The 15,805-nt window shown below is 43.1% G+C and overlaps 5 non-coding genes across 5 annotated transcripts; all 5 read left to right on the forward strand.

Moving 5' to 3' along the window:
* Positions 1–11,653: 11,653 nt before the first annotated feature.
* Positions 11,654–11,734, forward strand: TRNAL-AAG (transfer RNA leucine (anticodon AAG)). Its single transcript has one exon. It is a non-coding gene; the product is annotated as a tRNA-Leu (tRNA).
* A 60-nt stretch (positions 11,735–11,794) lies between these two features.
* On the forward strand, positions 11,795–11,875 carry TRNAL-AAG (transfer RNA leucine (anticodon AAG)). Its single transcript has one exon. It is a non-coding gene; the product is annotated as a tRNA-Leu (tRNA).
* Positions 11,876–12,217: 342 nt separating this feature from the next.
* On the forward strand, positions 12,218–12,298 carry TRNAL-AAG (transfer RNA leucine (anticodon AAG)). Its single transcript has one exon. It is a non-coding gene; the product is annotated as a tRNA-Leu (tRNA).
* Positions 12,299–13,711: 1,413 nt separating this feature from the next.
* On the forward strand, positions 13,712–13,792 carry TRNAL-AAG (transfer RNA leucine (anticodon AAG)). Its single transcript has one exon. It is a non-coding gene; the product is annotated as a tRNA-Leu (tRNA).
* A 60-nt stretch (positions 13,793–13,852) lies between these two features.
* TRNAL-AAG (transfer RNA leucine (anticodon AAG)) lies at positions 13,853–13,933 on the forward strand. Its single transcript has one exon. It is a non-coding gene; the product is annotated as a tRNA-Leu (tRNA).
* The last annotated feature ends 1,872 nt before the right edge of the window (positions 13,934–15,805 follow it).

Here is a 15,805-nt window from a genome sequence, read left to right on the forward strand (position 1 = left end):
CAGCTTGCGGCGATTAAGTTCCCGTTGGAGGATGCAATGCAAGCCATCATCCTGATGTGTACATTGCCAGAAAGCTGGGAGAACTTGGTGGTGACTCTCAGCACCTCCTGCACCGAAGATAACTTGTCCTTACAAACGGTAAAGACAAGTATTTTGAATGAAGAAGCGCGTCGGAGAGATAAGGAACCGGCCTCCGCCCCGAAGATGTTGTTTACCGAATCGGATCGGGGAAGACAATGGAACCGGAGTCCGCAAAGACGGGAGAAGTCGGGGACCCGGTCGCAGTCAAGAGGAAGGCCCACATGCTTCCACTGTGGGAAGCCGGGGCACTTCCGAAAGAATTGTCGGCATTACCGAAAAGACAATGGAACCGACAACACCGATTCGAAGAAGTCACCGGAGAGAAACGGTGCATACCGGGGAGCCACGGACCGGAATGGTTCGGATCGGCGAGGACAGGACCGGAAAGGAACGACGGCACTCGCGGCAAGTGAAGAGGAGATCATGCTCATCACCGAAGAAGGTGAACTAAACATTGCCGGCGATGAGACGACCTGGGTGGTCGATTCCGGAGCATCGTTCCACCTGACCCCGGAGAGAAGATACTTCTCATCCTACACAGCCGGCGAGCATGGCTGTGTTCGGATGGGAAACGAAGGTACGTGCCGGATTGCCGGCATAGGAGACGTGTGGTTGACAACCCCGACCGGATGCAAAATGCTGCTGAAGAATGTCCGACACGTTCCGGAGGTCCGACTAAACCTGATTTCGGCCGGGAGGCTAGATGATGAAGGCTACACGGGTAGCATCCGGAACGGTGTCATGAAGTTCAGCAAGGGGAGCTTGATAGTGGCTCGGGCCCGGAAGGTCAACACACTGTACCTGATGAATGCCTGGTTATGTCCTGAAGAGCTGAATGTGGCAGCCGACACTGCCGGTGAGCTGTGGCACAAAAGACTGTGTCACATGAGTGAGAAGGGGATGAAGAGGCTTGCAGAAGACAACCTTATTCCAGTGAAGCATGTGCACCTGGAGAAGTGCACCGATTGCCTGGCCGGTAAGCAGAACCGAACCTCCTTCCACTCAAGGCCACCGACGAGACGTAGCGCACCATTGGAGTTGGTGCACACCGACGTGTGTCAGGTAGAAACGAAGTCACATGGCGGAGCCCAGTACTTCGTAACTTTCATAGATGATCACAGCCGAAGACTGTGGACGGCACCGTTGAAGACAAAGGACCAAGTGTTGTGCGTCTTCAAAGAACTCCACGCGAGAGTGGAAAGGGAATCCGGCAAGAAGCTGAAAGCGATACGAGCGGATAACGGAGGGGAATACCGGGGGCAGTTCCAGGAGTACTGTCGCTCGAAGGGAATCCGGCTCGAGTTTACTGTGCCGAAGACGCCGGAACTGAACGAGCTGGCCGAGAGGATGAACCGGACCATAATGGAGAGGGTTCGGAGTATGCTGGCGCATGCGAAATTACCCAAGGGGTTTTGGGCTGAGGCAATGTCGACGGCGACATATGTGATAAACCGATCACCCTCAGTACCTTTGGACGGAGACACGCCGCAGAGAGTGTGGACCGGTAGGGAAGTATCCTACCGGCATCTGAGGGTGTTCAAGCTGAAACCGGGAGATGCCGGAAACCCCCCGAGATACAAAGCCAGGATCGTGGTGAAGGGGTTTCAGCAAAAGAAGGGCGTCGACTTCGACGAGATATTTGCCCCGGTAGTGAAGATGACCTCCATCCGGACGGTGCTGAGCATAGCGGCAAGCATGGACCTCGAGGTAGAACAGATGGACGTGAAGACGGCATTCCTTCACGGTGACCTCGAAGAAGAGATCTACATGCAGCAACCGGAAGGATTCGAGAAGGAAGGGAAGGAGCACCTGGTATGCCGGTTGAAGAAGAGCCTTTACGGACTGAAGCAGGCTCCCCGGCAATGGTACCGGAAGTTCGACTCCTTCATGACCGACGAAGGGTACCTCAAAACGCAGTCCGACCACTGCGTGTTTGTGAAGAAGTTCGAAGGAGGAGACTTTCTAATACTCCTCCTGTACATGGACGACATGTTGATCGTCGGACGGGACCAGGTCAAGATACGGATGCTGAAGAAGGCTCTTCACCGAACCTTCTCAATGAAGGACCTGGGTCCGGCGAGGCAAATACTAGGGATGCACATCATCCGGGACCGGAAGAAGAAGCAGTTGTGGCTGTCACAGGAGAAGTACGTGACGAAGGTGCTTCACCGGTTCAACATGTCGGAAGCAAGACCGGTCGGATCGACCCTCCCGGCAAACTGCAAGCTGTCCAGCAAGCAAAGTCCCAAGACAAAGGCTGAAAAGGAGGATATGATGAAAGTGCCGTATGCCTCAGCCGTCGGGAGCTTGATGTACGCCATGGTGTGTACGAGACCGGACATCGGATATGCAGTCGGAGTGGTGAGCCGGTACATGAGCAATCCCGGCAAAGAGCATTGGAACGCGGCCAAGTGGATACTCCGATACCTGAAGGGCACGGCAAACGTGTGCCTCCGATTCGGCTCCGGTAAGCCCGAACTCGACGGCTTCACCGATTCGGATATGTCGGCTGATGCAGATACCAGCCGGTCCACATCAGGGTATGTGATGACGTATGCAGGGGGAGCTGTTTCATGGCAGTCGAGGCTGCAGAAGACGGTTGCGCTGTCAACCACGGAGGCGGAGTACATGGCGGCTGTTGAAGCCGGCAAGGAAATAATATGGATGAAGGACTTCATTAGAGAGCTCGGTATCCGACAGGAGGAGTACCGACTCTACTGCGACAGTCATAGTGCAATCCACCTTGCGAAGAACGCGGCCTATCACTCCCGGACGAAGCACATCCAGCGAAGATATCACTGGATCCGGGAAAGGATAGAAGACAAGGAGTTCGTGCTGACAAAGATCCACACGGACGAGAACGGGTCGGATATGCTGACCAAGGTCCTCACACCCGACAAGCTGGAAGCATGCCGGAAGAGGATCGGATTGGAGAGACATCCCATGCCGAAGTGAAGGGGGAGTTTGTTGGGATTACGGTCCCTTCGGATGGGATGGTCGGATATCGGAGATGAATGCCGACAAGCCCGGTTTCGGTTTCGGATCCGGATGACGAAGACCCCGGTTTCGGTACCGGATGACGAATGTACCCGGAGAGCGATCCGGATGCAGGGACATATCCGTGAATATGTTCGCTATGGGCCCCTGAGGCTACAGTTGTAAATAGCCCAAAGTCATATAAGTATAAATATGACTTAGGGCAAACAGTTTTGTTGTTGCTTCTCATTTTTCTGTTATTCCACTCAAGAGGAGTGAAGTGTAAGCAGCCGTGAGAGAGAGAGAGAGAGAGATAGAGCGCGAGAGAGGAAGAGGTAGACGCCTCTGTGTATTTCCGCCGCCTGTGGCGAGGACAGCGAGCTCAAGGTCGTCGCCTTGCAGCTCGCCATTGTATACTTCTCTGTATAGTGTTGGGTTGGAGTCTTGTACTCCCGTGGTTTTTTCCCGTCTGGGTTTTCCACGTTAATCCCTGTGTACTCGCGTTTTTCTTTTTTTTGTTTTTCGTGTGGTTCCTATTTTCTGCTGCATTGATCCGCGATTACTCGGTTGTGGCCGAGTGAAGAAGGTGAATCGAAGCGTTGATTCTCAACACAGTCTCACAAAACAACATAATGAACATGAAATATTTTCCATCATAGAACAAAATGAACATTATTACCTTGGAGAAACATCATAGAGTTCCATTACATAATGTGGATCAAACAACAACCAATCTGAGGTTTTACTTGTCCAAATAAACCATAGTAAAACTTCATAAAACCCTAGGAAAATCGCCAACAATCATATCCCACAAATAAGTATTTCGCTCCAATTCAAGAGCCCCTTGACTGAGTAACTGGTCTTATCCCCGATCGTGGCCCCTTCTTCAGCCTTTTTCTAGCCGGTTGCCCATTTAGCCTTGCTTCTTTGACCCATTGCGCAAGTGTGTCCTCCTCCGACAACCTTTCCATCACCTCAACAACGGCTTGCACATCAACCGTGTCTTGCACTAGCTTTTCCAGTACAATGGGATCTGTTTGGACATTATCAGTAGTTGGGCTCAGTGGGGTGGAATCAAGGTTTTGGGATTCGAAGAAATTTTGCATCAAGTGTTCAAAAACACTATTGTTGTGAACCTCAGATTTACATGTTGTTTCCAATATTTCATGGCTTTTCACATCGTTGCCTAATTTAGTACAATCTTCCAAAAGAATAGGGTGGAGCTGATCTGAAGGAGATGTGATAGCATGACTCTTACTTTCAGCCACGTTGGCAGCTATCTCCTCATCGGTTGCAGCATCATCAGCACCTGACACTTCATGCGCCCTCCTTAATCCACAAGATTCTACAACAACATGGTCGCTAATTAGCTACTTAACTACATCTTAGCTAACTAGCTATTCTTCTAGACTATGACAATAGCTAATTAGCTACTTCGCTTAGGTATGGTACTAGCTAATTAGCTACTCTTTGTCAATATGGTAGCAACTAATTAGCTATTCTACTAAAGTATGGTAGTAGCTAATTAGCTACTCAGCTAAAGTATGGTACTAGCTAATTAGCCACTATAACCAAAGTATGATAGTAGCTAATTAGCTACCACTTAGCTAATTAGCTACTCAGCTAAAGTATGGTGTCGCGAAGTTTCGCGTGCGTGTGTCGCTCGAACAAGACCGTTGGGGCCTTGGACCCGGGAGACAAAAGTAGTGAGGAAGTGGGAGATTAAGACAAAGACATGGGGAAATATACAGTAAACAACAATTAGGTTTAATACCACGATTTCGGTGGTTTTCTTTCTTACATAGAATCAGTTTCATGATTAATAAAAAACGATTATGAATCAAAACGGGTGTTTGTTTTCTTTAGAATTGCTACGCTTTACACCACGATTTTAGTGGTTTTTACAACGATCAATTATCAAATAATCAAAGCCTAAAATAATCTAGCGAAGGTGAGTCTAGTGGGCTCCAAGCTCGACTACTTCCGACGAAACTCAAACCCTAAAATCTCTTGAGTAAGAAGTATAATAGAGGCAAAACTCACAAACCTTAAAATCCTAAGTCCTCTAATATGTTGAGGAGAAAAGAAGAAAAGAAGAAAGAAGCTCTCAAACACTAACCCTAGAAGGAAAAGATGAAAGAGAAAGGGAGGCTACCAAACCCTAATCCAAGAAGAAGAGGAGAAGATGAAACCCTAGTGGTACACCCCTACGGCAAAATGGGTGACCCCATAATAAGCCCTATTCCTCCCCTCTTATAGAGGACAGAGGCACCTATATTAACATTACATGCTTTTTCTTTATTTCCTTTGTAACAAAAAAGGATGGGGAACAAAATACTCCTTGGTTTGCACCAAGAAAGACTTGAACTCTACACCTCTCTCTATATATTTATTAGGCTTAACCACTAGGATACTATAAATTATCTATTTTATTTTTTTTCATTATACATGACTTTATGAGATGTGTGTGGAACCTCGTTCTTTCTCACACTGAACACGCCACACCACAACATCCACCCCCGCCAAACCGCACATCCTCCGGCTTGAACGAAACCGTCAGGGCCTTGGACCGGGGAGACACAAGGGGTGAGGAAGTGGGAGATTCGCCACCAGGATTAGCAAATATTTAAGGAGAATACGTACGAGGTTAGGAAGAAATGTAGACAAAAATATACAAGAGTTATGTTGCAAAATTTAGGGTTTGTACAACAGTTAGGTTAGATACCACGATTAAGGTGATTCTTTTACATAGAAATAGTTTCATCATTATTCAAAAACAGCTAATCAACACACAAGGGGCTGAAAATAATCTGATGAAGGCGAGTCTAGTGGCTCCGAGCTCAACTACTTCTGACGGCTATGTTGCCTCGATTAAGAGTAGCTCTCGTGCCACTACAACCTCCCTTCCACAACTGGCCACCGAGTTGACCACCATTGAGATGTTGAAGAAGTCGTCGTATAAGGAACCCAAACCCTAACCCTAACTCACAAGTAGATGCAAAACTCACAACCCTAAAACTCATAAGAAACAAGAACCCTACACGCTCATAAGGAACATAAAAATCCTAAACCTCGGGTTCTCTAATATGTTGAGGAGAAAGATAGAAAAGTAGAAAGAAGAAGCTCTCAAACCCCAACCCTACAAGAAAAAGAAGAAGGAAAAAGGCATAAGGAGAAAGGGAGGCTACAAAACCCTAACCCAAGAAGAAGAGGAGGAGAAGATGAAACCCTATTAGTACACCACTAAGGCAAAATGGGCGACCCTCAAATAAGCCCTATCCCTCCTTTCTTATAGAGGAAAGATGAACTTATTTTAACATTACATGCTCTCTCTTTTTTATTTCCTTTATCACAAACATGGAAGGGGAGCAAAATACTCCTTGATTTGTAACAAGAGAGACTCGAACTCTACACCTCTCTACATATACTTCTAAGTTTTACCCACTAACTTACTACAAGTTACTTATTATAATTATTATTATTTATTTGTTTTATTTATACATTATTTCATGAGATGTGCGTGGAACCTCGCTTTTTTCTCACAGTGCACACGCCACACCACGACATCCACCCCCACCAAACTGCACATCCTGTAGCATATGCCAAAAAAAAAAGTGATGTGGCGGGGCCAAAGGTTGTCAACCTTTGTTTTTTTGTTTTTTGTTTTTTTCTTCTTCATTGCGCCTTGCCCTCGTGAAATCCACCATCGTCTTCGACATCATCTCCATGAAATCTTCTTCGTTTGTGTTCGTCCTCCCCTACCGCTCTTTTACGTCGGGTTCATCACTTAATTATGTCGTGAAAATCCGCCAGTAAGTGCAGATCATGAGGCGGAACCGCCGGGGTTTTGGACCGGAAGGATTTAGGGCTTAACGCTTAATGCACTTTAAGCTTAAAGACGAGAGATTTCCCTCGAATAAGAGTAAATTTGTAGTATAAGAGATCGAATAATAGTTAATTACATTTATGCATAAGCAAATCTTCGAGTAGGAGATTATGCGAGATTGAATAATACTTAATTATTCTTATGAGTAAGAAGGCTTAGAGTAAGCAAGCATGAATAACTCTTAATTTTACTTATCCATAAGAAAAGTTTAAAGAAAGAAATCATGAGAGAAGAAACATGGAAAGCTTTTTATTACTAAATCATCACTATAATGGATCTATTTATTTACATTATTTTTTTTCTATCCCCTTTTAGGGTATAAGAGAGGAAACATAAATCTTTTCTTCTTCAAATCCCCTCCTTCTTCTTCTTAAAATAAGCTCTTATTTATAGGTTTCGGATTGCTTGCTTCCTTTCTTTCTTTTTCCCAAAAGTTTCTTTATATGAGTCGAGTTTTCTTTTATCACTATTTCTATTCCGAACGTCAAATCTAACATGCAAGCTACTCTTAGAAAGCTATTTCTGTTAGCTTTCTTATACATCTTTCCTTTTCTAATTTGGACATTGGACGAGGAAATTACGAGTTTTTTACTCGACCTTGCTCCTCATATCCACGGCTAGCTTTTCTTTCCTATCTTTTTCTCTATTTTTGTCTACTTTCGAAAACCGCTTCTAACTTTTTATCCTTTCATTTATTACTATAGTTGATTTAACAACATTAGTTTATTTGGACTACTATTTTATTCTCTTTTGAGGGTGGTTTCACACTATGTGTCGAAAACATCACGACATAGGTAGTAGGTAATTTAGCTACCACTTAGCTAATTAGCTAATGTACTAAACTATGGTAGTAGCTAATTAGCTACCACTTAGCTAACTAGCTACTCAGCTAAAGTATGGTAGTAGCTAATTAGCTATCACTTAGCTAATTAGCTACTGTACTAAAGTATGGTAGTAGCTAATTAGCTATCACTTAGCTAATTAGCTATTGTACTAAACTATGGTAGTGGTTAATTAGCTACCACTTAGCTAATTAGCTATTGTACTAAACTATGGTAGTAGCTAATTAGCTACCACTTAGTTAATTAGCTACTTAGCTAAAGTATGGTAGTAGCTAATTACCTACCACTTAGCTAATTAGCTACTATACTAAACTATGGTAGTAGTTAATTAGCTACCACTTCACTAATTAGCTACTGTACTAAACTATGATAGTAGATTATTAGCTATCACTTAAGTTAATTAGCTACTCAGCTAAAGTATGGTATTTGCTACTTAGCTACCACTTAGCTAATTAGCTACTATATTAAACTATGGTAGTAGCAAATTAGCTACAACTTAGCTAATTAGCTACTGTATTAAACTATGGTAGTAGGTAATTGGCTACCACTTAGCTAATTAGATACTCAGCTAAAGTATGGTAGTAGCTAATTAGCTACCACTTAGCTAATTAGTTACTCAACTAAACTATGGTAGTAGCTAATTAGCTACTCAGCTAAAGTATGGTAGTAGCTAATTAGCTACCACTTACCTAATTAGTTACTCAACTAAACTATGGTAGTAGCTAATTAGCTACTCAGCTAAAGTATGGTAGTAGCTAATTAGCTACCACTTAGCTACTTGGTTACTCAACTAAACTATGGTAGTAGCTAATTAGCTACTACACTACAACCATAAAAGCTAAATAGTTTCCACACTTTATACGGCTTACCTAATTAGCAAAGATGTAACTAATTAGCTACACTATGGTCACAAGCAACAATTTTACCTGTTAGTTTTCTCCACTCATCTAGGAGAGTTGTGTTGCAATCCCCCAAACAGAATGCAGCAATGTGGCAGGCATATTGAAAACAAACGATATGGTATGTGTGCTAGCATGGTTGTAGGTGAACCAACAGAGTAGCAGATTTGTCCTCTACACGTAATCCACAAGCAATGCAACGTGCTTGAACAGTCAATATATCATTTCCCGGTTCTCCTTCATTTGGTAAGGGAGCAAGAATGTTCAGGTCCAATTCTTGTAAGCTCCTTACCATCCCCTCCACAAAATGTAGATGCTTCTTAAGGCATCTAACTACCTGTTCTTAACGGGAGTATTGTTCCTTCAACGCAACCGAGAAATTTACCAATTAATTATTCCTTAATAAGGATGATACAACAACAAGAAACAAGAATCATTAACTTACTTGTAGCTTGTCCAAATTGTAATCAGTGACAATATTTACACCTAGAAGGTCCAGGTTCATTGAAAGAACCTAGATCTCTGTCTACAGTTGAATTTTCCATTAGGGATCCAGCGGCCCCTCAATTTCAAGCTCATCTTGAGCAACTTGCATCGTACAGGTCTGGTCGTACATGCTTGAGCTTGACCTTGTCTTTCACTCTAGGAACTTTATATACTGACATCAAATCTACATCACTAATCAATCTATCTATTAGAACAGCAGGGTCAATACCCTCGAGCGACAGACCATATATTTTGTGAAAGTCCTCCTTTTTCTCGCAAAATTTTGCGAATTTGAGCACTCTAGGATAGGGAGGAACGAACCACCTGAAATAGAAAATCAGTAATTAGAATTGGTGCAAAAATAAAATTTTTAATGTGAATTTGGTGCAAATTTACAACAATTCGAGACAGTAATCTGAAATTTGTAATCTGTCCTTTTCAACATGTATCAGAAATCAACCACTTAAAAAATCAAAAACCCTAATCATAATTTGTCATGAGAATTGGTGCAAATTTACAACACATTGCGATAGTAATCAAAAATTTGTAATTAGAAATTTGTAATCTAAAATTTGTAATCAGAAACCCTAAACCACTTAAGGAAAACACAAACCCTAGTCATCACTAAAGATAGCAATCAACCGTAATACGAAATTCTGTCAATCAGAAACACACCTACTGCTACACCCCGATCTTCGAGACATCCTTGTTTGGGACTCCAACAACTTCGCCCTATTCAATTTTTGGGAAAGATGAACATGCACCAAACTTACAGACAGTTATCACAAAGGGGGAAAAAAAAATTTAATATGTAACTGATACATACCTGGACGAGGATCGAACTGGTCGTGTGTTGTAGCTATGAAGGTGCAATGACGATCTCAGAGTTTTTGTGTTGCTGCGGGAGCTTCGTCTGCGTTCGCGCTCAGAGAACTCCATCTCTTTAGAGTTAGAACTCGAACTCACGATTATCACGAATTTGATGACATTCAAGTCGACCTTAGATGATGGCACTATTCCCCATCTTCCACTACGTTAGAAACCAAAGTTCAAATATTTGAGTATTCTCATAAATTAAATAACATGTATTTAACTAATAAAACATAAAATTTCGTAAACCATCCTTATGATTAACCCACAAAAAACTAGCTAAACAAATAGCTAATTAGTTGTGGCCATTTTAGTAGCTAATTAGCTATAATAGTGTTGTCACTCGCATGATTTTACCCTATACTAAACGAAAGAGGATGAGGTGGCCGAGTTGGTTTACGACCCTAGATTAAGGGCGTGGCTTCAAATCCCACTCTCATCATCGATGTAAAATGAACATGTAGCGTTTCGGTAACGAGTTGATTAGGTAACGTGATAAGTGGACGAGGTGGCCGACTTGGTCTAAAGCGCTAGATTAAGGTTCTAGTCTGAAAGGGCGTGGGTTGAAATCCCACACTCATCATAGGTATAAAATGAGCATGCCTCGTTTAGGTGACAAATTGATTAGGCAACACGATACGTGGATGAGGTGGGATAGTTGGTCTAAGGCACTAGATTAAGGTTCTAGTCTAAAAGGCCGTTGGTTCAAATCCCCTCTCATCATCGATGTAAAATGAACATGCGTCATTTTTGGCGACGAGTTGATTAGGCAACACGATAAGTGGACGAGGTGACCGAAGTTGTCTAAGACGCGAGATTAAGGTTCTAGTCCGAAAGGGCGTGGGTTCAAATTCCACTCTCATCATCGATGTAAAATGAACATGCATCGTTTTCACAACAAGTTGATTAGGCAACACGATAAGTGGATGAGGTGGTCGACTTGGTCTAAGGTGCTAGATTAAGGTTCTAGTCCGAAAGGGCGTGGGTTCATATCCCAATCTCATCATCGATGTTAAATGAAGATGTGTCGTTTAGGCATCGAGTTGACTAAGCAACCCGATAAGTGGATGAGGTGGCTGGGTTGGTCTAAGGTGTTAGGTTAAGGTTCTAGTTCGAAAGGGCTTGGGTTCAAATCCCATGCTCATCATCAATCTAAAATGAACATGTAACGTTTAGGTGACGAGTTGATATACTAAACGAAAGTGGATGAGGTGGCCGAGTTGGTTTATGACCCTAGATTAAGGGTGTGGCTTCAAATCCCACTCTCATCATCGATGTAAAATAAACATGTAACATTTCAGAAACAAGTTGATTAGGTAACACGATAAGAGGATGAGGTGGCTGAGTTTGTCCAAAGCGCTACATTAAGGTTCTAGACCGAAAGCGCGTGGGTTCAAATCCCACGCTCATCGTTGATATAAAATGAACATGCGTCATTTAGGCGATGAGTTGATTAGGCAACACGATAAGTGGATGAGGTGGGCTAGTTGGTCTAAGGCACTAGATTAAGGTTCTAATCTAAAAGGGCGTGGGTTTAAATCCCGCTCTCATCATCGATGTAAAATGAACATTTGTTGTTTTGGCGACAAGTTGATTAGGCAACACAATAAGTGGATGAGATGGCCGAGGTTGTCTAAGGCACTAGATTAAGGTTCTAGTCCGAAAGGGCGTGGGTTCAAATCCCACTCTCATCATCGATGTAAAACGAACATGTGTCGTTTTGCTGACGAGTTGATTAGGGAACACCATAAGTGGATGAGGTGGCCGAGCTGGTCTAAAGCGCTAGATTAAGGTTCTAGTCCGAAAGGGAGTGGGTTCAAATCCCACTCTCATCATCGATGTAAAACAAACATGCGTTGTTTTGACGATGAGTTGATTAGGGAACACCATAAGTGGATGAGGTGGTCGAGCTGGTCTAAAGCGCTAGATTAAGGTTCTAGTCCGAAAGGGAGTGGGTTCAAATCCCATTCTCATCATCGATGTAAAACGAACATGCGTTGTTATGACAACGAATTGATTAGGGAACACCATAAGTGGATGAGCTGGCCGAGTTGGTCTAAGGCGCTAGATTAAGGTTCTAGTCTGAAAGGGCGTGGTTTCAAATCTCACTCTCATCATCGATGTAAAACAAATATGCGTTGTTTTGACGACGAGTTGATTAGGGAATACCATAAGTGGATGAGGTGGCCGAGTGGGTCTAAGGCGCTAGATTAAGGTTCTAGTCTAAAAGGGCGTGGGTTCAAATCCCACTCTCATCATCAATGTAAAACGAACATGCTTTGTTTTGACAATGAGAGAGAGAGAGAGAGAGAGAGAGTGTGTGTGTGTGTGTGTGTGTGTGTGTGTGCGTGCACGCAACTACGCTTGTGCATATGTGTTTGTTTTTGACGATTTTGTGCGTGTGGGTGCATGCAATTGTGGATTGTGGGCATGTATGTTTTTGTACCGACTAATATATTTTATCTTTGTGTTTCCCAACTGTGTATTTCAGCATTCCTTTTATTGTGGATTGACGATTCGTTTCTCAACAAACTGGTATCAAAGCTTGAGGTGCAAGCATGGAAGGAGGGGTGAGCAGCTTCCCAGGAATGATAGTTCTAAACTCTCATAACTATGCAGACTTGAAGATAAAGATGGAGGATATTCTCATAGTCAAAGACCTGTACGAACCCATCGACAGAGCAGAAATACCCACAGGGGTATTAGAGTTAGAATGGAAAGTTCTCAACAGAAAGGTGGTGGCCACCATCCGACAGTGCGTCGATGTAAGTGTCCTTCAGCATGTGGTGAACGACACGAATGCCCACGAGATGTGGCAGAAACTGTCAGGTCTATATGAGAGGAAACACCCTCAATAAAACCTCATTGATGAGAAAGATTGTATGGCTGAAATACATAGATGGTGAGAGCATCATCGAACACATCAGCACATTCATGGGGTATGTGAATCAACTTGATGCAACCAAGTTTCCCCTCGATGATGCCATGCAAGCCATTTTGCTGATGTGCACACTGTCGGATAGCTGGGAGAACCTAGTGGTTACTCTCAACACCTCATGTCAGAGAAGAGAAATTGTCTTTACAAGCGGTGAGGACAAGCATCTTGAATGAGGAAGCAAGAAGGAAGGACAAGGGTGCTCTAGTCCAGTCTTAGTAAAATTTGACTCAACACATCGACAGAGGGAGGAACCAGCAAAGAAGTCCACCTAGGAGAGAAAAGTCTCAAGCTCGGTCAAAGTCCAAAGGTAAACTCGTGTGCTTTTATTGTCGAAAGGTTGGACACTTCCAGAAGGACTGTCGACACATGAGAAAAGAGAAGGGTGTCAGAGACAATATCGAACCTAGGAAGATTCCTGATGAGAAGAACACTTCGGCCATTGCTACGAGCAATGAAGAACTGTTGTTCATTTGCAAATAAACAAGTACAAACCTTGCGAGCGAAGAATGCACTTGGGTGATCGACTCCGGTGCATCCTTCCACATAACTCCGTCGAGAGAGTATTTCTCGACTTACAAAGTCGGGGATCATGGCTATGTAAAGATGGGTGACAGTGGAGAGTGCAAAATAGCCAGAGTCAGAAGTGTCCACTTGCGATAGGGTGTCGGCTAATTCTGAAGGATGTTCGACATGTCCAATGATAGGGTATGAGATGATATCCTAAACAAAAGTGGATGAGGTGGCCGAGCTGGTCTAAAGCGCTAGATTAAGGTTCTAGTCCGAAAGGGGGTGGGTTCAAATCCCACTCTCATCATCGATGTAAAGTGAACATGCTTCGTTTTGATGACGAGTTGATTAGGCAACACGATAAGTGGATGAGGTGGCCGAGATGGTCTAAAGCGCTAGATTAAGGTTCTAGTCCAAAAGGGTGTGGGTTCAAATCCCACTCTCATCATCGATGTAAAACAAACATGCGTTGTTTTGATGACGAGTTGATTAGGCAACACCATAAGTGGATGAGGTGGCCGAGTTGGTCTAAGGAGCTATATTAAGGTTCTAGTCCGAAAGGGCGTGGGTTGAAATCCCACTCTCATCATCGATGTAAAACAAACATGCTTTGTTTTTACGACGAGAGAGAGAGAGAGAGAGAGAGAGAGAGAGAGAGAGAGAGAGAGAGAGTGTGTGTGTGTGTGTGTGTGTGTGCGCGCGCAACTACGCTTGTGCATGTGTTTGTATTTGACGATTTTGTGTGTGCGGGTGCATGCAATTGTGGATTGTGGGCATGTATGTTTTTGTACCGACTAATATATTTTCTCTTTATGTGTTTGTAAATTTGTAATATATGTGTGTGTGTGTCTGTGCGTTAAAATAATTGTAGTTTTAAGGGGTTGTAAACTTTTGGAATTTATAATAATTATTTGCTGGAATTTGTGGGCATTTTGTAAAATGGAGGCCCTAGGGTGTTTTGAGTGTGTAAGGAGGATTGGACATAAATGTCGAAGACAGAAAGAATCAATAGTGTGCACCTTATGACTTTGGTACTGAACTCAAGGTCAAAGAGATAAACCAATGACGAGGAGGTTCATCATTAGACTTCTGATGGTGCAAGCATTGTTGCACAACATGCAACAACTCCTCTTGTAGTGCAATTGCTCTACATGATAAGTAGTGACCCGATCTGTCATGCAAAAGTTCCACACAATGGTCATTGGCTAATAATGATAGTTCCCTCGCCCCGATGGCTCAAGTTCCTTCATCTGGGATTGTACACAATATAGTTTATGTTGGGCCCACAATTGTAGGACATGATATGGAACTCCTATGGTCTTTGATGGAAGGGCATTGGATCTACAAAATCCAAAGATGTGGGTGCAAATCCCCCACCTTGTAAAAGCTATCAAGTTTGTGTGGGAGTTAGGAATCAAAAAATAAAATCACAAAACAAGAGTGAAGAAGTAGATCACACAAAGAAGAAGAAGAAGAAGGAAGAGGATAACAAGATGAGCTCTCTATTCACTATGATGAACAATGTGTCTATAAGTACGAGTGAAGCGAGAGCTATATATGGAACCCTAACTTCCCTAAGTATTATGAACTACCACATATTAGTGTATCATGTATATGTGGTTACATGGGGGGGGAAACCTCTAGCCAACTACATAGTAAAAAGTAGCCACGTATATGGAAATTGTTCACATCAAAGCTACTTGAGAGACACATAATTGTAACAAACCCTCCCTGGAGCGAATGATGTGAACACATACAGGGACTGATAGATCATCATCCCCTACAAGGTAGTAAGCCTAAAGCTTTGCCAAAAGCTTCAAACTTATGCATGCATGTATGTAGTCGCCTTTGAAGATGCAATGATTAAGTAAGCAATTCGTGTCAAACATACATAGCGTTTCGGTCTAAACCCGTTAAGGATTAATCGGTTTGGATAAACTGGTGCTTAAACAAGTTTACGCTTAACCGGTTTGGTGAAACCCAGTTTAGGAGACGATTCGGTTCAAGTTTGAAATCTCCCAAATTGGTCAAGGCTTAACTGATTTGGCCACAAACCAGTTAAGCCGAAACAAAACCGTTGTCGATTCCTATTGATGACACGAGTTGCTTGCTTAATCATTACATCTTCAAAGGCGACATACATACATACTGTTGAGAATCAAGCTCAACTTGGTCTAGTGTGTGAACTCACCTTGAGAGTGAATAAACACTCCAACGGTCAAGAGTCACCATTATGTCACCTCTTTGTATTCTAGCATTTAGTATTAGTCATAGAATCACATTCTATGACACATAACTTATGAGCTTTCACATTCCCCAT

This window comes from Azolla caroliniana, unplaced genomic scaffold (genome assembly GCF_043228905.1).
Source record: "Azolla caroliniana isolate FFs.n. ecotype wild unplaced genomic scaffold, voAzoCaro1.0.p SCAF_22, whole genome shotgun sequence".
Classification (NCBI taxonomy): Eukaryota; Viridiplantae; Streptophyta; class Polypodiopsida; order Salviniales; family Salviniaceae; genus Azolla; species Azolla caroliniana.